The following is a 22,687-nucleotide window of genomic DNA, read 5'->3' on the forward strand; positions in this document are numbered from 1 at the left end:
TTTTTCATACTTAGATAAAAATTGTGGGGACATAAATGAGTGGAGGAGGCGTAGAATAGGTATGTTCTCTGTATGAAATTATTCTGAAATATGTCACTCTGAAGTCTAAACTAGAACACTGGCTTATGGCATGGAAAAACTACATTAAAATTTCATACCAGGCTTAAAAGGGGATGAAGAAAGAAGGGTGGTGCCATGCAGCATGTACATATTTAGCCTTGTGAGTTTATTTCTTTTCTAATTTTATCATCCAGTTGCGAGCAGTATATACTTCCTTTTATAAATACTGTTTAAAATTGAGAATCTCTGAGTCTTTTCAATTAAGGAACAGAGGCCCCTTGTGAACCCGACACAGTTACTGTGGTGTGGGACGGTGAATCACCTTGCATGTCAACTCTGCCTCTGCCTCTTACGTTCTTGCCCCAAAGATCCATTGTTGGAAAACTAAAGAGACGATCAGGCTATTTCTCCCTTCTCTGATCAGCATAGTCTCTCCGTTTATTTTGGAATTGATCCACCCGTGCTATCCTTTAGGGCTGTTAAATATTGTATTTCTTATTTCATCGGCTTACTTTGTACTTTTTAAAAACAACTTGGAAAGTTCAGATTTTGCTATTAATAATTAGTATACACATTCATTTTCTCTTCTAACCAGGTATGATTATAACCTGTCTTCTTAGGAAAAAAAACCCCAACCAACCCTATCTTCCTATTTTAAAATATAACATAAGCCTATGTGAAATATATCTAACCATAATTTAAAAATGGAAATTTAAATTCCACAATTGGAATTCTGTTCTCTGTCTTGAAATTTAAAAGGGAATGAAGACTGTTTTTAGTATATGAAAGTTTAATTTGATGATGCTGGTAGCTTTCTTTTCTTTCTTTTTTTTTTTTTTTTTTTGTAGAGACAGAGTCTCACTTTATGGCCATCAGTAGAGTGCCATGGCATCACACAGCTCACAGCAACCTCCAACTCCTGGGCTTAAGCAATTCTCTTGCCTCAGCCTCCTGAGTAGCTGGGACCACATGCGCTCGCCCCAACGCCCAGCTATTTTTTGGTTGCAGTTCAGCCGGGGCCGGGTTTGAACCCGCCACCTTCGGTATATGGGGCCGGCGCCTTACCGACTGAGCCACAGGTGCTGCCCGCTGGTAGCTTTCTTAATGAGTAAATATTAAATACCACAGACAGTGCTTATAATATTTATTGATTAAAATCAGTTCTGTGTTGAATCAGATCAAAATATGGAAATATGGCTAACTGCTCTCTCAGGGTGTGATTTACCTTTATTTGGCAGGAAATAATTCTGCTTCCTTATTGTGCTAACACATGTTCCTTTTAAAATTAGTTAATCAAAACATGGTTATTGGAACATTTTTGGTATATCACAGCACTCTGTTATTATGAAATCCAAAACAAAATGTTGGGAATATGTAATACCAAGCCATAAAATATTAAAACATAAGCTAATTTTGATAATGCATAGAGTTTCTGTAAGAAGGATGATACATATTAGAAAAGGAAGAAAGTTTAAGTCCCCTGCATTCTTTCATTAAAAAATTTTTAAAAAGCAATGAAAACGTTGAACGGTACAGCAAACACTTATACGCTTCATTGACATTCATTCATTATTATCACTTCACCAGATTTGAATTTTTCTGCCCATCCCCATGTGCACATATACATGTGCTTCTTTTTTCCCTAACATTTGATAGTAAGCTGCAGACATTAAGGCATTTCATCACTCCTAAGAACCAGGATGTTTTCCTATACCACTTTCATGCTCAAAAATTTTAACACTGATTCAGTACTCTCATCAAGTACATAGACCCCTTCAAATTTCTGCAGTTGTAGGAAAATTGACCTTTATAGCTTTTTTGTTTGAGCTAGGATCTAATCCAGGCAAAGTATTGCATTTAGTTATCTTCTTTCTTCAGGTCAGGCCTCCTTTAATTTATACCAGTATTGATTAAAATTTAGTAAAATAAAAAATTCACTTTCACAGTCATGCTGGCCACATTTCATGTGTTCACTGGACATATATGTCCCATAGAGTTATGGGACAGTACAAATATAGATTATTTATCACAGAAAGGTCTATTAGTTAAATTTAGAACATTCTCCATGTTTGTCTTTCATGAAGTTGACTTTTTTCTTTTCTTTTTTTTTTCTTTTGAGACAAAGTCTCATTTTGTTGCCTTGGTAGAGTGCTGTGTCATCATAGCTCATAACAACCTCAAACTCTTGTGCACAAGCAATCCTCTTCCCTCAGGCTCCCAAGTAGCTGGGACTGTAAGGGCCTGCCACAATGCCTGGCTATTTTTAGAGATAGAGCCTCGTTCTTGCCCTGGCTAGTCTCAGACTCTTGAGCTCAGGCAATCCACCTGTCTCCGCCTCCCAGAGTTCTAGGATTATTAGAGGCGTGAGCTATCGTGCCCGACTATGAAGTTGATTTTTTTGAATAATTCAGGCCAATTGTCTTATTGGAGGTTGTATAGATTTGTCTTATTTCTTCATGATTAGATTGCAAATTGCGCCAGATTGTATCTTCCAAAGACAGCTGTACTAATATATTTAGCTTACCTCACATCCTTTTTATAAATATGACTGACACTTCTCCAGCTGAGAGGAGAGGCTTTATTCTCTCTCCCTGGATGTGGGCAAGGACTTGTGACAGCTTACCAATAAAGATGAAAGTCATACTATATGAGTTAAACTTACTGTTCCTTGGGATGCTTGCGTTGGGAACCTAGCCCCACATTGTGAGAAAGCTGAAAGCCTGTGAAGATGTTACATAGTATGACCTATGGTCTGGGCTGACAGGCAAACGTGTTAGTGAATGGGCCTTCAGAAAATTCCATCTTCCAGCTTTTTTATTTTTATTTTTTTGAGACAGAGTCTCATTATGTTGCTCTTGGTAGAGTGCCATGGTGTCACAGCTTATAGCAACCTCCAACTCTTGGGCTTAAGCTATTCTCTTGCCTCAGCCTCCCAAGTAGTTGAGATTACAGGCACCCACCACAATGCCTGCCTATTTTTTTTTGTTGTTGTTGTTGCAGTTGTCAATGTTGTTTAGCTGGCCCTGTGCTGGGTTCGAACCCGCCAGCCTCAGTGCATGAGACCAGCACTGTAACCACTGTGCTATGGGCGCCAAGACCATCTTCCAGCTTTTGATTCTCCTACTTGAGGTCTAGACCTAGGGGAGCCAGACAAGCTGGCCTAGCTGAGGTCTGTCAGAATTCCTGAAGCACAAAGACTGTGAGAGGTGATACATTGCGTTGTTATTCTTCTTCTGAGATGCTAAGCTTTGGGGGATTTCTTCCATAGCATTAAAGAACTAATACACAGGTGAAATAATTTTGGGGTGAGTACTACATAAGTGATGGTGTGCTTTTCCTTTGGCATCGTGATAGGAGGCATGTAAGGTCAGGGTGACTTGTTATTAGTGATATTTGATCTCTTGGTTAGGTTGTATCTAGTAAATCTCTCAATCATAAATAAATGCTTTTATTTTGTTGTTATTAATGAGTAATGTGAAAGTTTAATTTTGCATAAGATTAGCTTCCGCCAAGTTATAATGAACATATTGTCAACAACATTTTATTCTTTTGAGTAGATTAAAAATGGAAACGATCTTAGAAATAATTTTATTCAGCCTCTTCATTTTGTATCCCGAGTTAGTAAATATTACTAGGTTTACATTACAGTTATTGCCTTTAGACTAGGGACATAGAGATACATGAGATATGATCATTATTCATTTGGAGCTTATGGATGAAGAGTACCAAGGCTGGAATTCAAAGGAGTTGATTGGGTAATACTAAATTTGCCCTCCAAGGCGATTTGACTGAAAGGTTTTTTCTAAAAGACCAAAATGATGTCATTATGGTAACTATAGAATCTAATCTCCAAAGACTGGTCGATGTTGCTGAATTCTGAGTTCTGGATGAATTCTGAATTCTGAATGATGTTCCTATCATTTAGAATTAAAGGAAAAAATTTTCTAGTGCCATTTTATGTTAGAAATTCTATTAGGCTTGTATGTCAATGATTTGAATGTATCTTTTCTCAGATATATACATGTAAATGTGTTTGTTATAAAACATAGATCTTTCGTGTCTCAAATTTCTTTTTGTGTAAATAAGAAATACTGAACTGAATGGGTGTTTATGGATTAAAGACTGTAAGGATACTGTTACGTATTTTTTTTTTTTTGCATACAGTTATGCTTTAATAAAAAATTAAATTTAAAAAAATAATAATAATATTCATTCAAAAAAATAGATCCAAAAAGTGATAATGTATATACAGGGAGACATGGCCATAAAGTTCGTGTACAATTTTTTTTAATTCAAAACATTTTTTGAACTTTATGGCCACCCTGTATGTGCAATATCCTCAGTATTCATCACAGAAATATTATAAAATATCAAAGAACAAGAGCGTATTAAGACAGAAAACAAACAGACTCTCCAGGAAACATGGAAAAGAAATTTACTGCGATTTTGGGGAAAGTACTTTATGATATTCCAGTGCTGCAAAAGTAATAATGATATTACATAAAATAATTTAATTTGGGACATGGATAATAGAGATGGGTGAACAGAAAGGATAAGCAAGAGATTTTCTAAGCTCTGTAAGAACTAACATTCGTATGCATTGAGCTATGATAGAAAGTTAACCCATTTTATTCTGTGAAGCAGAATTTTCCCATTTTACAGGAGACTGAGTCACAGAGGACTAAGAGCCTGGGCCTGTTACGTATTTTTTAAAAAACAATATTGGGTAAAATGAATTAAGTAACTCTACTGGTATCTAACATAGTGCCCTAATTGTCGACTGGTTGAGTTTTATATAGATGAACCATGCTTTATAATATCAGTTACTTGATTATAAATAGCATGCATCAAAGTTAACTATATAGGGCCTTTAAAGTTTGTTTCATCGATAAAAACCTATAGTTTTCTTCTTATGTTTATTTGGTTCTGGGATATAAGTATATAGAAGCACTTTTTTTGTTTGTTTTAGGTTTGATAGTGGCAAATATACCTGGATTTTTGTGTCCCAAATTCTATTTAAAGTTGAGGTAGAACACTTAATTTAAGACAAATTGGAAGGAATAAGTCCCATATTTATTTCAGCATTGTCTCTTTCTGGGGAAACCCTGTTAGTTAAACTACTTTGCTGGTATCATCAGGCTCATGGTGTTTAATTTCTTTGTGGGCTATACAGTCTTGCCTGCTCTTTGCTCTCAGATCGAATATTTAGAAATATTTTTTTCCAAAGTAACTTTGGTTACAAGGAGAACTGCAGGGGAGAGTTAGTTGGGGTGGGGAATGTGCAGCTTTAAGGCTACATGTGGCCTTCAAAAGGCCACACTGAAAGATCTGGAAGGCACAGGTGGCTGTAGGCTGCAAGTTCTCCAACCCTGGAGGAGATTAATCCACAATTTAGTAAAATAAGTCAAAATATGACTTTGCTTAGTAAAATGGTATTTTATCTTTATACAGAGGTAAAATGGGGCTGGAGCTGCCTCAGCATCATGGAAAGATCAAAGAGCAATGTTTTCCAGCTGAGGAAAGAGTAATCAAAATATAAGTGAGTTCTGGAAAGTGTAAAATTCTGAGCGGTGTGGAAGACCTATGTGTTTGACTCAGGGAAGGCGAGATGAATGTGAAAGAACAGGTAACTATTTAAGGAATAGAGCAGAACTGCAGAATAAAGAGAGATCAGAGGTACAGGGAGGAATCATTAGGGGAGACAGGGAGAGAAGGGAGTGAAGGTGTGGGTTGGCTGAGAGACCAGTTAAGGATTTGCCAAGGAGGGAACCCGCAGAATGAGACCACTGCCTTAGGTGGTTTCTGCATGACCCTGATTAAGTGTCAAGGAGAAAGGCTGTAATTGTACGTAGGTTCTCTCCTCACATCTCTAGCCACCTGGACCACCTGACCGCTGGACGGCTTTCTAGGAATGTGCATGTCGGGCTAGGGTGGCATTTCGGTAGACAGAGCAGTGATGGAGAGAAACTTCAGTCCGTCCCGGGGGCTTAGGCTTCGGATGGGGAGTAGCACTCCCTTGCTTTGTACAAGAAGAGTTGGAATAGAGTTGGAGAGGTGGAATAGAAGGTATCCTGACTGGCAGAAATGCCCAGGGAGCTTAATGATTGCTCTGGCCTCGTGATATCGCAACGTCCTATTACACATTGCTCAGCCAGCCTACGTCCTTATCACTATCACTTGGGAAAAAAGAAAGCTAATACTGTTGCTTGTAGAGATTTTTTGTTTGTTTCTTTCACATATTTTATTCATACTTTAGGCGAAATTTTGTAGACCATTTACTTGGAATACATGGAGCTGGGTGTCCAGGGAAAGGAGAAATAATTTCCAGTTGTAGAAAAAGGGTTTGAGAGTTATTTGGCTGCCTTTATCTCTGGTAGCATGCATGACCATTGCCTTACTCACCCAGGATCTGAAGATGAAGATCTGTTCAGTTATTCCACACCAACTACAAAATCTTCAGGTCGCCTACTAAGTAAAACAGGCGTTATGTTCTTAGGTGACTCATCCTTCTTGAGTGTTTTTTCCCTAGTATTTCAGATTTATAATGGTGTGGTGTGAAGAGATTCAGAATTTCCATTCCTGCTCTTCCCCTTTCCTGCCAAGCTCATAACCCCTGCCAGCTCCATCTTTTCCTTGATCTGACTACAGTTATGGTTTGGGTTCTGGACTTGGGAGTTTATAGAACAGGAGACATTTAATCTTTTATTCCCCCAAATAGAATAAGTGTCTTAATTGAGGTCAGGCCAAAACTTAGTGTGTCAGAGTCTTCCCCCATCCTTCCTGGCACAGTAGGAGAATGGTGTGAAACTGTGTACCCAAATAGCGTCCATTGGGATAAAGCTAAACCCCAGCTGGAGGCACAACACTGTGACTCCTTTGCCAGGCTTTGTTGTTCAGTTTGGTCCCAAGCCAGATGGCAACCTAGCAGGTGGACCCTTGGCTCTGGCCTTTCCTTGACCTCCTCAGGTCTAGGATGAAATGCCCAGCTGTCCCTTCCCTTGCAGGAATGGAAACAGTGATTGTCCTTGTTGTTATTTAATATTTATAGAATTTTGTTTACATTTTTTTTAAAGAATATACTTTATGGGTGGTTGGCAACCATCAAATTGCTTGATAAAATTAAAGAATGGATTTTGTTTAACACCACACTCTGAGTATAGAGCATGGGGAAGCAAGAGGGGAATTAGAATTTGAATTAGATTGAGCTAGTGTAGTTTATGTACTATATATAGTTATTTTTGATCATTAGAAATACTTTTGAGATTTGTACACCTTAAGTAGTTGTAGTACCTTTTATCTTTTAGCCACTTCCTGACACTTGTAAGAAAGATATAAGCATTCAAGGTCTCCCTCAAGTGGATATATATCCACCGAATCTAATGGTACTTAAGATTTTGTGCCTGGATTATACTATAATGTTACATATGTCTTATCTGAGTAATGATACCGTAATAACATTTATAGCTGTTATGATTTGTTTTCCAGTCTCAAATGCAGTCGGAGGTCTACGAAGGAATCAAAGAGCATCACTGCTCTTGGCTCACGTTGGTCTCCAGTTCCTGAGCTGAAGTGATCCTCTCGCCTTGGCCTCCCAGAGTGCTAGGATTATAGGCATGAGCCATTGTGCCTAGTCCCTACTATTTTATTTATTTATTTATTTTTTTTTTTTGCAGTTTTTGGCCGGGGCTGGGTTTGAACCCACCACCTCCAGCATATGGGGCTAGCACCCTACTCCTTTGAGCCACAGGCACCACCCCCTACTATTTTTTTTTTATCATTAACATCAATCTTTACACTGGGATATAAACTTCTCAGATCTGTCTCCTTTGTCTCCTGACCAGGGAAGGGAAGGAGAATCATATCATTGATTATTGTAATTAAAAACCTTTTTTTCCCCCCCAGAAAATCTGAGGCCTCAATATGATAATTTTCCTGATTCTATGCCCCTGAGTGCCTTTTTTAATTCTATTACTGGGAATACCTGACTCCTTAAAGGTTCAGCCCAGTCTGAGGGGACCCGCTCTGTCCTTGAGTTTTAGGAGGAATGATTCAGAGCTTCTTTCTATATATCAGCTGCTTTTTCTGTATTAGCTTTGTGTCCCAGTCTGGGTACTGCATTTCTGTCTTGCTTGTGGGATGAACTCCTCAACTGCCCCTCAACTCCAGGCACTGATTTCCTTATTGATTGTTTGCCTTAGCCTTAGAAACCTACTCAGAATCCCTTAATTCATTTTGATTTTCTAAACTTTGCTGGCCTTCTACTCCCCCAATGCCTATCCCCACCCCACTTCCAGATTTTCAGTCCTGCTTGAGTCTCATTCTCTTCATCAGCAATCTAGTTAACATCTAGCATGTTATCTGAACCATGGTGTAAATAGAATTTGGTAGGACTGATACTAAAGAGGAGGGAAAGCATTATGAAGGTATGGGGGAAAGAGGGGAAATGATGTGAACAAAGCATAGAAATAAAAAGGGACAGGTACATTTTTTCCTTCACATGATTGTAACCACTGTAAAGGCAAGAAATCTTGTCCCCTTTATTGCTATATCTCTAGTGTCTGAAACTTCCTAGCATTTCACGTATCTAGTAAATATTTGTTGAATGAGTGTTTAGGGGACACATTATGACTGGTTTGTTTGGAAGGATCTTTACTGTGAGCTGTTAAGGACTGGGGTCTTGTAGCCTTGTTTATAGCTATAGCTCCACATATTTTTGTCATGTTAATGAATAAATATTGGTATTAGTGGAGTAGAAGCTAGAATGCTGAAATTGATGATGTGGAAGCTTAAATGCTGAGCTAAGAATTTAGTCTTACTGTGACAAAGATTCTTCTGTATCTTAGCATTTACTTCTGTGTAATACAGTCAGAGTTTTGTTCTTGAAGTGTACTCTTATTTGAGCTGAAGGGTTCAGAAAGAAAATCCTTTTAATACTAAAAAAAGAAGAGATATTTTTACATAAGATGCTTCTTTGTTAGTTACTTTAAGTCTAGTGTCTATATTAGTAGCTGTATTTCTAAGGAATAATTTTAAATAATTGCTTATGTGGATAGTCAACATATTTACACACAGCTATACTGAAAATATATTTCTAGTCACAGGGATAAAAAGCATTCCCTGTTTTCATTCTTGCTGTTCTGCTTTGGCGCTCTGTGGTGTTAAGCAGTTATTCACTGCTGGAGGCTCCAGACTAGTGTTTCTAGGTGTCTGCCTTCAGGCCTCAGATTCACCTCTTCATCTCTGGACTCCAGTGTTGTCCATTTTAGGCCATAAGGATGTATACTTTTCAAATACTCCTACTTGGAGAAAGTGAAACTTTGAGTACAACCTAAATGCCCAAATTTAGGGAGAGATTTTATCTTTATAGGTAAAGGTATTTTCTTTGTTAGGTTTTGTCTTCATTGAATGCTTGGACTGTTTTGGGGATCACAGCTCCCATATTGTAATAAACATTATTTCACATATAAATAGGAGAATATGTGTGTGTGTCTGTGTGTGTGTGTGCCCGCACACATACACATATGCATGTATATCTGCCATAGGATGGAGCATAAAACAAATCTTCCTAATCAGGGACAATTGCTTTTGCCTCCTGTGAACTAAAACTGGACTTGGATTTAGGGCAGGACCCTGGCGAATCCACAGTGAGCACTGAGTGGCAGGTGTGTCCTCTACGGGGTGGGAGATCATTGTCACTCTTGGCTCCCTGCTTTCTTCTTATTGCCATCCAAGCACCCAGCAGTTTTAGAAAGACAAGGTCCAATTCTCAAGGCAGTTGTCCTTGGCAGGATGAAACAGGAAAGATATTATCTGAAATCTTGGATGTAGGTGGCAAAAAGCAATAATAGGCTTGGGGTTTCTGAAATGTAAATATCCTGCAGAAGGAGATTCATTTTTCTTAGAGGAATTAGTATATTATGCTAGATTTTGTTTACATAGGAAGTAATTCTTTTAGACTTACTAGTTTTGTTCTCACCAATATCCCCTAACCAATGTTAGAACACATAGAAAGTAAAGAAGAAAATGTCCATGATGTCAACATATAATCAATTTTGTATTTAATTTTAATGATGAACAATACATGTTGATTTTTGATAAGGTTAATTTTTCTTCCTACCACTATCACTATCATACTCATTATTGTCATTATCAAATATTTACTGAGTCCTTGCTACGAGCAAGTCACAGTTCAGGAAGAGTGAAGAAGAGAAATAAATAGAACATGTGCTTCCATCTTACAAGGAGATTGTTTTCTAATTTAGAACTGAACATATACCCTGGAAAAAATTATAGTAATGATTTATTCATTCAGCAAATCATTCTCGAGTTCTATTATGTGCCAGGCCCTGTACTCAGCATTTGAGAAATAATGATGAATAAGATGTAGTTTCTGTCTTTGAGCTAACTGTCTGGGGTAGGTGAGAGACAAGCACATAAGAATTTCACTGAATTATAAAATGTGAATTGTCAATGAAATACCACAGACAGCAAGTGCTATAGGAGGATATTTTGTTAAAAAATATTTTGAAAATATATTGGTGGCCGGGCACTGTGGCTCACGCCTGTAATCCTAGCACTTTGGGAGGCTGAGGTGAATGGACTGCTTGAGCTCCAGAGTTTGAGACCAGCCTGAGTGATAATGAGACCTCATCTCTACTAAAAAAGAAAAGAAAAGAAAGTAGCCAGATGTTGTGGCAGGCACCTGTAGTCCCAGCTACTGGGGAGGCTGAGGTAAGAGGGTCACTTGAGCCCAGGAGTTTGATGTTGCTGTGAGCTATGATGATGCCACTGCACTGTACCCAGAGCAACAGAGTAAGACTCTGTCTCAAAAAAAAAAGAGAGAACAATTTGGAACAAACGGAAGAGGAGGAAAGGGGAATCATGGCAGCTATGGTTTGCAGTGTTCTAGGGAGGAAAAAGTTGACAAGCTTGGTAATGGCTTCTGTCTGTTTCACACATCCTGGCACTCACTCAGTGCCGTGGAGCAGAGGTTGTTCACAGTATAAACAGGTAACCAGCAATGAGGACATGCCTGTTGCGATGGAAAATCCTTATAAGGAGCCTCTTAAGAAATGTATCTTGTGTGGAAAACATGTAGATTATAAGAATGTACAGCTTTTGTCCCAGTTTATTTCTCCATTTGCTGGATGCATTTATGGAAGGCACATAACAGGTCTTTGTGGGAAGAAACAGAAAGAAATCACAAAAGCGATTAAAGAGCTCAAATAATGGGGTTTATGCCAGTTACATATAAGGATCCTACGTATCTCAAAGACCCTAAAGTTTGCAACATCAAGTATCGGGAATAAGTGATATGTTACTACCAATAAACTTATTTTACAGTGAAAAAAAAAAAAAGAAAAGAAAAAAGAGAGAAAGTTACATTGGACAGTGTTGAAAACCACCAGAATTAATTTCTGATGTTGGCCCTTAATGAGAGCCTAAGCCTAGTATATAATCTAAACCGTCAGGTAATCAGCACCTTACTTCTATTTTTCATGTAGCTTTTCCAAAAGAACACTAAGATGGATCTTGAGAAATTTGATTCAGTGGGCATTAAGTTTTTTCTTTCTGGTATCAGTTGTCTTAGCATTTCCTTTGTCGGGAGTTTAACGTAACATTGACAAGCACATGAAGTTCTGATGTTTTGTGGTGTGGAAGGAGGAGAAGACCATGTTTTGTATTTTGGATTAGCAGATGTGAAAAGTTAGCATTTCATTATAGAAATGGGGAAGCCAGATATACTTTTTTTTTTGTCTTGGCAATGGGTGTTTCTACCTCTGCAAGTAGGACAGTTGAACAAAAGAGAAAAAGCGAAGGTCCGTTATACTTTGGATATTTTGTCTTTACCTGCCATAAAATTTGCCGCAGAATAAAATTTTCTATCTAGAGTTATTCCATTTTAAAGCAACTGGGTACATTTTCTTTTCTTTATATCAGATAAAAGAAATGAGAACATACTTGTTTATACCTTATTTGAGTTGTTCAGTTCCAGAGTGAAAAATACCAAGGGATCTGTGGAATTTCTCTCCCTGGAGGTCTTCCAGACACTTAACTGCCTGAAATTGTTTGTGTAGAGTTTTTGGTGTATGTGTGTCTCATTTTAGAAAAAGAAGATATGTAAACACCCAGACATGGAAAATGGATATCATTGAGGATAATTTTTCCCCTTTCTAGAACTAGTAACTTTACTTTTCCTACTAGGTAAATTTATTTAGTGATAGACAAATAGTTAAAATTGGTTAAGTATTTGACTTATAAATACTACATACATAATAATTTGTTTGTGAAGCATTTTGAAGTTTTCCAAACACTTTTACGTTATCTTATCATTTGTACCTTGGTGGTCTTATGTAGTAGACAAGGCTGGTATTATAGATCTGGAATGTTTCACAGATAAGGAATCTGAGGATGAGAAGCTGTGACACCTGTTAGTGAGTTACTAAGTAGCAGAACTTGCACAGGCCTTTTGATAGTAAATTCTGTGCCCTTTTCAGTATGTATAAGGCATTCCTTTGTTTTTTAATGAGTATTTGTCCTGCTTATGTCAAAATCGGGTCAATGCAGATTCTGGAGAACTGGATGAAGTCTCTAGACCACTGATTTCTTCTTCCTGTCAGCTGAATGACAGCTGGGAGAAAGGAAAATATGTTTGCCTCCACCCCCCAATTTTTTAATCATTTGCCACATTTTTATTAATGCGGTGTTATAGGTGGTGATTGGGGTTCTCAGAACAGTTAAAAAAATAATATGACATAAAATTACAAAATTGGTTCTAGTGGAACTAACCTGTTGTTCATAAAATAGTCCATTCTGACTTTGAAAAATAGGTTGGGTTTCTAGGGAACAGGGAATTAGTACGTTAACATACTAAGGTTAAGTACTTTTGAATAACCACATTAGCTATATATTACATAATATCCACTTCAGTTGAGTATTAGTAAGTTGGACCATGCACTTAAGAGAACCAAAATAAATCAGTTTATTAACTATTAAGCTTTTGCGTTGAAACCACAGCTTATATAGATTATGTTTTAAAGTTAACAGGGTCAAATGTGTGTAGCAAATAAAATCCCTAGGAAGAAGAGACTATGTTATTGAGAGTTGCTAGGTTAAGCTTCATGGGTTGAGATAATTTTACTTTGTAGCTGTGGTTGGAAGATTTATTTTTCCTGAATCCTTACTGCATACAAAATATATAGAGACTGTGGAGAATCTGAGAATGCCAGAAAAAGGTGAAGAAGAAAATAATCCCTTTTTAACTTTTCTGTTTGAGAGTGTTTTAGGTAAGAGGGGAAGGGCTAAGTCATTTTGGAAGAAGGAAACTAGTGAGAACAACACTGGAATGCCTGACATAATTCAGAAGCATGAGAACAACTGTAAGGACATGCTTTGGCTGTGTATGCCTTTGGTTAGCTAAACGATGGCAGAATTCTGTGAATTCCGTAAGAGAGATGTTGTTCTTCAGAGTAAGGGGCTCTTCTAATCCAGAGCCCTTTTCCAGGTAAGAAAACCAAACTCAGTTGCTCAAATTATTTAGTGGAGGAATTGAGGCTTCTTGATTAATAATCTAAATCTAATGTTGCTTCTATTATACGATCTCATGTGTTGCCATTGTTGGTTCTGAGAGAGGGGACAGCAAAGTTAAACCACTGTTCTTTGAGTAACTTCTCAGTCTCAGAATAAGAGAATAGGTTAAAAGAGGAAATTATTTGACATAGGATAGGAAGACTGATTGAGTTTATTCATGAATGAGGTGATACAGAGAAGAAATGGTGGAGTCCATAATGTCTAGAGTGACAAGGAGAAAGGAACTACCATTAAAATAAGTAAGAAAATTTGAAGAATAAACTTGTAGGGAAGATCAGGTTCAATTTTGAATAAATTAGAACATCAAGGAGAAATAGCTTGGCTGGGTGCAGTGGCATATGCCTATAACCCAGCACACTTTGGGAGCCTCAGGCAAAAGGATTACTTGAGGTCGGAAGTTTGAGACTAGCTTGACCAGCCTGAGCAAGAGCAAGACCCAGGCTCTGCAAAAATGGAAAAACTAGCCAGGCATGGTGTCATGTGCCTCTAGTTCCAGCTACTTGGGAGGCTGAGGTGGAAGGACTGCTTGAGCCCACAAGTTTGAGGTTACAGTGAGCTGTAGTGATGCCATTGCGCTCAATCCTGGGCAACAGAGTGAGACCTTGTCTCAAAAAAGGGAAAAAAATAAAAAGAGAGGGGAGGCGCCTGTGCCTCAGTGGGTAGGATGCTGGCCCCATATACCGAGAGTGTTAGGGTTCAAACCCTGCCCTGGCTAAACTGTAACAAAAAAATAGCCAGGCGTTGTGGCAGGCGCCTGTAGTCCCAGCTACTCGGGAAGCTGAGACAAGAGGATCGCCTAAGCCCATGAGTTGGAGGTTGCTATGAGCTGTGACGTAACGGCTCTCTACTGAGGACGATAAAGTGAGAAAGGGCTCACTAGGCACACAACAATATTTCTAGGTGCTAAATTATATTTTGCTGATAATGAGGATTGACTGTTGGGTAGTGTGAAGTAAGAATAATCTCTTCACACTATGCTACTGAGGGCAATTTAATTCTAAAAAATCTCCCTATGACTGCTGCTTCAAGAAAAAATTAGTTATCTGTTAGATGTGTGGCTGAATCGAACATTTGGTTGAGAAACTGGTGTGGACAAGCTCACCTCAAAAAGACCTTTCCTTGCCTTCCTGTATAATTGTATGATGCTTCTCTGTCTCCATAGAAGTATTGGTTGAATGTGCAACCCCAGGTAAAACCTATGTGTTGCAGCAAATGGTGTTACCCTTCAGCCATCGCCAGAGTGGCTTTGGGAGATTTTATGACATGATCACATTTATTGTCATGATAGTAATTCAGTTTAATAATGTTAACTAGTTTCACTGGGCAATGCATTTACCCACGTCATTCATCACTTATTTTCACCTTACATTTGAAGGTTATGACTTCATTCTACAATGAAACCAAGTATAACAGCTGTTAATGTGTCTACTAAGAGCAGAGAACCTGAGCTGTTTTCTATATGGTCCATGAAAATTTTAGAGATGGGGCCAGTGTCTTTGTTTACCCTGTCTATGTGTATTTCTAAGGATTTGAAAACAGGTAATGAAAGCTGTATATTTTTCTGGACATGATCGTGAAACTTTACCCGATGAAAGTGATTTCTTTTTCTGTGAGTTAAGGGATTGTTTTAAAAATGTAAGTAGTCATATATTCCTTGAATCAGGTGTGACTATAGGGATTGCCTGATTCTGAGATAGTACATGGTTACTATTTCCAGGCTGACTTTATAAATTAGAGCACTGTTAAGAAGCATTCTCACACCTCTAGGTTCATCGTTAAGGAGTGTAATGATCAATTATTGATGTCTGTTATGGCTGTGGGGGTGATAAGCGCCCACACAAATGCCATGATTCCGTTATCATGATCTACTTCTTTTGTTTCTCAGGCAGGAAACTGAAATCTGCCGAATTTAGCCTGTAATGAGCCATTAGATGTAAAGTGTTCATTTCAAATCAGTTCTTTGAAGCAAGCAGAGTTTCCTCTACAAATCATGTTTAAAATAGTGGGCAGTTAAGTTTCCAGTCTCTTTTACAAAAGACTTTTTAAAAATACTGTATTTGTTTTTTTTTTTTTCTTTTTTTTTTTTTTATTGTTGGGGATTCATTGAGGGTACAATAAGCCAGTTAAAAATACTGTATTTGTTAACATTATCCATCACTACCTGGTTTACTTAAAGTTTTGGTTACAGATCTTCCCATTAACCTTTGTTTTGGTATTTTTCGTTCTATATTGTAATTATCTGCCTTCACCACTTAGTTGTTGAATGAATTTGCAAGTTATTCAAAAAGTTCTTTTTTTTTTTTTAATTAGCCAAACTTGTTATTTATTTATTTATTTATTTTTTTAGAGACAGAGTCTCACTTTGTCGTCCTTGGTAGCGTGCTGTGGCATCACAGCTCACAGCAACCTCCAGCTCTTGGGCTTACACAATTCTCTTGCCTCAGCCTCCCAAGTAGCTGGGACTATAGGCGCCCACCACAACACCCAGCTATTTTTTTTTGCAGTTTGGCTGGGGCCAGGTTTGAACCCGCCACCCTTGGTATATGGGGCTGGTGCCCTACTCACTGAGCCACAGGCGCCGCCGCAAAAAGTTCTTGTGTTTGAATTTTGTTTCAATTTTCTCATCACTAAAATAGGACAGTATTGCTACTTACCATCATGGGCTTTTAATAAGGATTACATTATTAAATATATATATAAAGCACTTAAAGAGCCTGACACTTTTTTGAAAAAGGCATGAGAATCCTTTTCTATAGTGTTCTAAGCAGCAAATATTAGCAAGAGCTCAAATATTAGTTATGGTTAGTCTCAGTTTCACTCACCTGTTTATGGTTCGTGTTTGTATACTTGAACGCAGAACGGTATCTGTATTCAATGTATTTCTCGAAGGACTAATTAAATAAGTAGCAGAGCAGAGGAAGAAGGTATCACAGGGTATCTTAGGGTGAAAGAAGAAGAGGCCAGCTCCTTTTACAAGTGCTATTTCCATCCTTTCTCAGCGCCACACTGCATGAAAACTTCTTTTTTAGTGACTAAGACTTAATGTTACTGATCTCAATGTGATGCTGTAAAGGAAACAATTTGATTAGTGTAGGCTGGGAGTAGCTAATAGTTTTCCAGGGGCCTTTATGATTATGCATAATAACCAAACACCTTTCCCCTTTTTGTAGTATTTTCCTTGTCATCACAAAGTGAAGGGCAGGGCAGTCTACATAAATTGTAGGGCAAACGGCAAATTGAAAATGTGGGGGTTCCAGCTAGGGTAAGAAAGTCAATTTCCCTTTCCACCCCAAACTTCAGATGGTCAACCTGCGAATGATCTGACTGTGCCGGGATTCACTTTGCACCTGAATGGGGGTTGGGCAGGAGGACCTCCCGAGTCATCCTCACATTTGCTGTCATCCCATAGTAACGTCTGTTCGTTAGTATTTTCTGTATTGATAGGTTCTTGTGTGTCAGAGAATGTAAGAGGAAAAAAAAATGATGGATTCCCAGTAGGAAACTAACATTGTTTTTTAAACATTCATTAAAAACATCTAAAGTCACCTCAAGGGACCTTTAGAGGCTTCTCTGAAAAGCTTTGTTTACTAGTAGACTTCTGAATTAGGTTCTTCAGAGAGACATAACCAATAGCATGGAGATGTATAGATAGATAGGTAGGTAAGAGAGGAATTAGGGGAATTGGCTCATGCAATTACGGAGGCTGAGAAGTTCCACGATTGTCTGCCAGCTGGAGAGTCAGGGAAACTGGTAGTGTGCAAATCTGGAACCTCAGAGCAAGGGAAGCCAATGGTGAGCGCTCAGTCTGAGATGCCAAATTGCCCAGGGAATTTATGGGATGAATCCCACAGACAAAAAGCTGGAGAACTTAAGAGTTCTGAAGTCTGAGGGCAGGAGAAGAAGGGCATCTTGGCTCTGGAAGACAGAGCAAGAATTCATCTTTCTTCCATCTTTTTGTTCCGTCTGGGTCCCCATCCAGTTGGATGGTGCCTGCCCACATTGTGGGCACATCTTCTCCACTCACTTCATCAACTCACATACCAGTTTCCTCCAGCACCACTCTCACAGACACATTCAGAAATGGTGCTTTGCCAGCTATCTAGATATCTCTTAATCCAATGAGGTTGACACCTAAATTAACGATCACACCTGCTAAGTAAACTCAGTGATGAAGAATGTGGACTCTGCTGTCAGACGTGACTCAAATCCTGCCTCTGCTTTTTGACCGTGTGACTTTGTTTCATAACCTCTTTGAGGATCACCTTTACCTCACTGTGAGTAAAATGTGAGTAATGCTGGTTCTCACTCCCAGGTAATAAAGATCACGTGAACTAAGGTCTGTGACGTGTTTGTTGTTGTACTTGGCACATACAGTGTTATCAGTAAGTGTGAGCTATTAATATTATTATAGATTGACTACTCAAGACTTAGAAGAGTAACTTAGAGATACAGTTTGTACTGAATTCCAGTGCTCTGGGGTAGATGTGTGCTCCGTGGACTAAGGCATTAAGGATAAAACCAAGTGAAGGTCTCTGGAGATTTTAGTCCTGGGTTTTGTGGACTCATCTCCATCAGGAAGTGTTAACTCTGGAAAATGTAATGATTTGATCTAAAAGTCCTTGGAACGAAGGTTTGTTCACATGTAGGTTCAGCAAACATCTGTGAAGCACCTGCTACTTCCAGGCATTTTGCAGGTGCTAGTATTGCAAAAAGGTAAGACTGCCCTGTATTGGAGCCTGTATTCCAACTATGAGACAAATACGCAAACGACATGCAACATGATAAATGCTTTAAGGTCTGTGCCCAATACCCAGCCTAGAGCATCACGTGAGTTAGAAGAAAGTTGGTTTTTGTTGATACTTTATCTTCAAGGGCAAGAATTTTCTTATTTTCAAAAGCCTAATGAATTATTTTGATATTTTTTAGTGAGAACAATCCTTCAAACACCAAACATATTGAAATTATAGTTTAACTTTGGGTAGTTAACTGATTAAAGAGTATCTTTAAATATTTCTAACAATATTTATCTGCTGTCTTCACAATTTAGGTGAATAGAATTTATAGAAAAAATCTTACTGATTACATTAAAGACTTCTCATAGCTGTAATATGAAAGGGATTCTTAGTCCATCAAAGTGGACATATTTCCAAGTGGTCATTTACACTTATGAGAAATACTGTTGGCATTTGAGAAGAACTGAGTCTATTACTAGTTAGCATAAATATAATATTAACTAGCAGAATAATGATTGGATGTTTACAGTTAGAATATTAGCTATATGTATTAAACACTGTCTACCAGGAATAATGCTGGGCAGTATATATAATCCTGTAGGTTATCTAAAAGATTTAAATATATTAAATATATGTATAATAATCCAAATCCAAGTATCACAATATTGTATGAAAGAAATTATTTTTCTTATTTTACAAACGAAGGACCTAGAACTTCTTTGAGCTCATATAATACTTGTAAGTGGTAGAACCAAAATTGAATTTCAAAATTTTTGTTCTTTTCACCTTTTTATGCTGTATGTAACTTTCTTACGTAAGAAAATTTATAATATAATAATTTAAACTACAACTGTTTTATACAAACTTGAGGAATATGAACCATAGTCTACCATTTTCACTCATGTGTCTTACCAATGCCAGTAGAAGTGAATAAGAAGCTTTGGAAGTAAAAGTTAAAATCGGGCAATTTGTTAATAGTTTTAAACAATCATTTCTTTTTGATGAAATTGATATTTTCATCATATTAGCAGTACTTAATAAAGAGATCTGCCATTACTTGCAAATAAAACAACAGGTTAGGTAAGAAATTGAGAAAAATATCTACTAGTTGAGACATTGTTTATTTTTTGTTCACTTTGTCACCCTTGGTAAAGTGGTGTGGCATCTAGCTCACAGCAACCTCAAACTCTTGGGTTCAAGTGATTCTCTCAACTCAGCCTCATGAGTAGCTGGGACTACAGGCGCCTTCCACAAAACTTGGCTATTTTTAGAGACATAGTCTCGCTCTTGTTTAGGCTGGTCTCTTCCCTGTGAGATCAGGCAATCCACCCACCTGGGCCTCCCAGAGTGCTAGGATTATAGATGTAAGCCACCGTACTCGGCCATATGTATTATTATTTAGTTAAAACATTTTTTTTCTTATAAGAACATGCATCTAAATTTTAAATTGTTCTTAAAGGTATTATAATATTCAAGGTACTATATTTTTGATGTACCATATTTCATTTTCCTCATCTGTTAAGTTAGGATAATAATAGAACCTCCCTCCTAGGCTCAGGATTGAATGAGTTAATACACCTTGGGCACTTAGAGTGGTACCTGGCACGTAGTGAGCTCCCAGTAGATGGTAGTTGTTGCTCACGTCATTATTATTATTATTTATTTATTTATTTTTTGTAGAGACAGAGTCTCACTTTATGGCCCTCGGTAGAGTGCCGTGGCCTCACACAGCTCACAGCAACCTCCAACTCCTGGGCTTAAGTGATTCTCTTGCCTCAGCCTCCCGAGTAGCTGGGACTACAGGAGCCCACCACAACGCCCGGCTATTTTTTGGTTGCAGTTTGGCCGGGGCCGGGTTTGAACCCACCACCCTCGGTATATGGGGCCGGCGCCTTACCGACTGAGCCACAGGCGCCGCCCTATTATTATTTTTTTAATAGCAAGAAGGAGGAAGAGAACTTGTGATGTTTATTTTTATGCATATCAAAGCTTTTTGTTTGTTTGTTTTTTTAACTTATTTTGTGTGTTCCAGTCTTCTTTTAAAGTCACATTTTGAAATCTCTACTCTTTAGGCATTGAACATCAATAGCTGATAATGTCATAAAATGAGAGAACCAAACATTATGTGTTCCTTGTTTATACTTCCTCAGTACCCAAAAGTATTAAAATTTATTTATATTTATGGTGGATTTTCTTTTCCTTTATTTTCTTTTTGAGACAGTCTCCCTCTATTGCCCAGGCTACAGTACAGTGGCATCAGTTTACCTCACAGCAACCTCAAACTCCTAGGTTTAAGTGATCCTCCTGCCTCAGCTTCTGAGTAGCTGGGACGATGGACATGCCTGCCACAATTCCCAGCTAATTTTTTCTTTTTTTTCTTTTTGTTTTTGTAAGGAGAGACAGGATCTCACTCTTACTCAGGCTGATCTGGAACTCCTGAGCCTCGGTCTCTCAGAGTGCCAGGATTACAGGTGTAAGCTACCATGCCTTGCCTATGGTGGTATTTTTTTCTCGAGCTATAGCTTTTTGAGAAAAGAGATTTAATACTATTGTGTTTAGTATACTGCCTGGTACCAGCTCTGAGGCCTTAAACTGCTATTATTTGTTTATTAACTATATTAACTTCTCATATATCAGGTTTCTCTAGTCATATGCTTTTCAAATTTATAAACAAGTTTACTTTCTAGTTATCTATGTGCATGAGTTAAAAGTATATTCCTTTACATAGAAATATTTTGGTTTTTTTTAAACTGTGTAAGATGGTAATTTTTCTTAGAAGCACTGAGCATATCCAGCCTTCACAAACAATATAAATTCATCACTATCCACCTAGTGTTTGTTTGGGTTATAATATCAACTGTGCAGTGTATTGATATGTGCTTTGTCATATGGTCCACATCACACATTCTCAGGACACCTTACAAATTTCCCCTTTGCATCTTCTGTCATATTTTTCTCTTACTGTTAGAACTTGTCAGTTTCCTTCTGCTATTGTTGCTTTCTGCCCCATTGAGCAACTCTAGCTTCCTAAATTCAACTTTAATACTTCTGTTGTGGATTGATTTGCTTACTGACTGCATTAAAGCTTTTTTAAAAATAAGATTAAAGAAGACCTAAAACAAGCTTGAAACTGTCTTCCACGGGTAAAACTCAGAAGTTCAGCACATGGACATGTGATATCTGTTTAGCAAACCGTATAACTTTTACATTCGCAGCATTGCTGAGGTGGTCTTATATGTGGGGTCTCCAGAAAATGAGATTTTATGTTAGGATCTGTACACAAGAATGAAATGCTGATTTTTAGTATATTCATACTGTTAATTTATAGTTGGAATTCACCACCAGAGCTTCCATATTTCAAAGTCCATTTTCATTGCTGCTAGACTCAGGTGACACAAAAGTTAATATTGTTAATTATTGGAGTTCTTTAAAATGATATGCTGTTAGTGGTAGTTTTTGGGTTAAAACACAAACTCTCTGTGTTTTTTTCTATTATTGGCATTTTTCTCCTCGCTTTTAAAATTTCCCCCTACTTATGGATTCTTTAGACACCTAATGGATAGGTACATGTCCAAAATGTATTTCACAGCATTGTAAAATACATTGATATAGGTTGTATTTAATAGTATCTACTTAAAAAGGGTCTTCAATTTAAATAATCTGATTACTGTAGTTATTTATTGTCTTTAAAGTTGAACATGCATGTCCAACTAATTATAGGAAATAAGTGATCGTGCCTTTATTTAAAAAATAAATTTACAGTTTTTAAAATGCTAGCAAATATCAGGAAGATGCAAAATAGTTTTGAGGCATTTAGGGTTACAAGTGGATTGGAATCCTAGTTTAAATCTTCCCAGAGTTGCTGTAAAGATTAAATCAAATAGTATTAACATGTGATGTGCCTATCACAATATTTGATCCCTTAAATGATCTTTTTTTCTTTATCTTTTCCATCCATGTCATTTTGAATCTAGATAAAAGGGCAAAAATGTAAAAGTGTATAGAAAAGAAGGAAATATATTTATTAAGCAAAAGCAACAGTTGCTTGCAGATTGTACTTCAAAATGAATATTTCCCTTTTATTATTTATTTTTATATGTGGGGTATCTTTAATATCGCTCTCATTGGACTGAAGTGGAAACATAAGAATTGGAATTTATTTTCATTTTTGAAGTGAGTCCGTTTGTACAAAAATTAATGTATTTAAAACATTCTGCTTTTTTTTTTTTTTAGGAAACTTTGTTATTTGTATGTAATCAGGGCGATATTAGGATTCTCCATGAAACGCTGCTGGTGGGGAGTGG

At 37.6% G+C, this 22,687-nt stretch overlaps 1 protein-coding gene and 1 pseudogene across 2 annotated transcripts in view; both read left to right on the forward strand.

The window, feature by feature from the left end:
* Positions 1-22,687, forward strand: part of EPS8 (epidermal growth factor receptor pathway substrate 8) — a 167,888-nt gene that overhangs the window by 26,074 nt on the left and 119,127 nt on the right. The gene's annotated exons all lie outside the window — the stretch shown is intronic.
* LOC128561465 (28S ribosomal protein S18c, mitochondrial-like) lies at positions 10,633-11,499 on the forward strand (annotated as a pseudogene).

Source organism: Nycticebus coucang, chromosome 12 (genome assembly GCF_027406575.1).
Source record: "Nycticebus coucang isolate mNycCou1 chromosome 12, mNycCou1.pri, whole genome shotgun sequence".
Taxonomy (NCBI): Eukaryota; Metazoa; Chordata; class Mammalia; order Primates; family Lorisidae; genus Nycticebus; species Nycticebus coucang.